Genomic DNA, 2,164 nt, shown 5'->3' with positions numbered 1-2,164 from the left:
CAGCGTTGAAGCTTTCCTTCTACATTTTCTTTTAGTAGTTTTATGACTTCAGGTCTTACATTTAAGTCTTTAATCCATTTGGGGTTGATATTTTTGTACATGGTGTAATATGAGTATCCAACTTCATCCTCCTGCATGTGGATATCCAGTTTTCCCAACATTGTTTATTGAAGAAATTATCATTTTCTCATTTTGGATTCTTGGTGCCCTAGTCAATTGATGTAGATGTATGGACTTAATTCTGGGCTCTCTCTTCTATTATTGGTCTGTATGTCTGTTTCTATGCCATCACCATACTGTTTTGATTATTGTAGCTTCATCATATATTCTGAAATGGTGAATTGTGATGACTTCACCTTTGGTCTTCTTGCTTAAGATTGCTTTGTCTATTCAGGGTCTTTTGTGGTTCCATAGGAACTTTCCATTTCTGTAAAGAAAGCCTTTGGAATTTTGATAGTATTGCATTGAATTTGTGTATTGCTTTTGGTAGTATTACCATCTTTTTTTTTTTTTTTTCAAAATCGATTTTATTGCAGCCAAAACAGTGGAATTAACTGTACATAATAAACTATTATATATATATACACATTTTAAGTTATAGGGAATAAAGTTTATTTTGGCAGAGAGTGTTAAACAAAATTAAAGTTGCATACATTAGTAACATAACTCAACATCCTTAATTTGGTATAAGTGTGACACATTTTCTTGCTTTCCTGTGTTCTGCTAAATCACCATAACCTGAACTGCTTTATAAAACGGATATGCTGAAATTTAACTTTACTGTTTTCGCTTACGCTCTGATTCCAAACAAAACTTTTCATAAGCTTCTTCTATCTCTGGGTCCATCTCATCATCAATATCATCCAAGTACGGATCACCACCCCCTGATAAATCTGTTCCATTTTCTTCATAATCTGGAAAAAAGTCTTCTCTTTCAAGTAACTCTTGATATTTCTCTTGGTAATCTGGATCAGCTGCAGTGAAAGGAACACCATCAGATGTATAAAATGTTGGCTCATTCATAAAATAATTAGGATCATTTTCAGGTGTTGCTTCCCTGTATGTTGAAGCTGCATGGACTCTACCCCAGTTACTTGACCGGAGTTCTACAAGCTTCAAAAGCATCTGTTTTACATCTCTGCTGCAATTTGCATCTAGGGCAACATTTTCAATTCTCTGAATAATTTCTTCCATGTCAGTCTTTCCTTTTTCCTTCCAGGCATCTTCTAAAACTGACCCTGTCAACTTCAGTAATTTTGCTGCACAGATTAAGTTGTCATCCATAGGATTAGAGAAGAGGGCATTCAGCAACTCCCGAAGACCGGTCTGAAGAATGTCTGCCCTTGTAACCTGTCCATTTGTCCCTTTAATCTCCAGGTTAAGATAGAGTTCTCCCAGAAAGAGTACAAATGCATGGAATCATTTTCGAGTCACTTCATCCCCTTTTGCAGCTTGATCTTTAACTTCATATTCAGTCCGACATCTTTGAAGTAGCAATTGGCGAAAGTTGCCACTCTGTGGGCTAATTGTCAGATGATGGGACAGGTAGTTACAGAGGCGTGCTCCCATGTAAGAGAAATTGGGGATAGATGTGGCCTGTTGATAGATGAGTTCCATAAGTTCTTGCAAAGCATCATCTGTTGTAACCCAGCCATTCAGGGTCTCTGCAAACTGTCCAATTTCAGTTTAAAAACTGCCAGGCTGTTCTGTAAGATGATTCAAAAAATCCTGAACATATTCTGATAAAGTAGGATAATCCTCACAGCCGTCCTCATAGGATTCTGTATAATTAGAAGAATAACTTGATGCGTAGAATTCAGGGGCGTTTACAGACAGCTTAGACATTAATACAGGAGCTACAACCACCTGGGTTTTAGCCATTGCTGACTCCGAATTCTGCTGTGGGATGTTATCCGGCGAACTAGATGGAGCTCTCAGGGGCCTCGTTTGTTCCCTTCTAGGCCCGGCCTGCGCGATGGTTCTCGGGAGAGAAGTGCCTAGTATTACCATCTTAACACTATTGTCTTCTAATCCACGAATACAAGTTGTTCCATTTATTTATATCTTCTTTAATTTCTTTCAGCAATGTGTAGTAGTTTTCAGTGTGCAAGTCTCGACTCTCCTTGGTTAAACTTATTTATAAGTATTTTATTCTTCTGATGCT

General features: G+C 37.6%; 1 pseudogene; it reads right to left on the bottom strand.

Moving 5' to 3' along the window:
- Nucleotides 1–510: 510 nt before the first annotated feature.
- Nucleotides 511–1,960, bottom strand: LOC616051 (polyadenylate-binding protein-interacting protein 1-like; annotated as a pseudogene).
- Nucleotides 1,961–2,164: the final 204 nt, after the last annotated feature.

This window comes from Bos taurus, chromosome 10, assembly GCF_002263795.3.
Source record: "Bos taurus isolate L1 Dominette 01449 registration number 42190680 breed Hereford chromosome 10, ARS-UCD2.0, whole genome shotgun sequence".
In the NCBI taxonomy this organism is placed as follows: domain Eukaryota; kingdom Metazoa; phylum Chordata; class Mammalia; order Artiodactyla; family Bovidae; genus Bos; species Bos taurus.
This window is presented reverse-complemented; position numbering and strand designations above follow the sequence as displayed.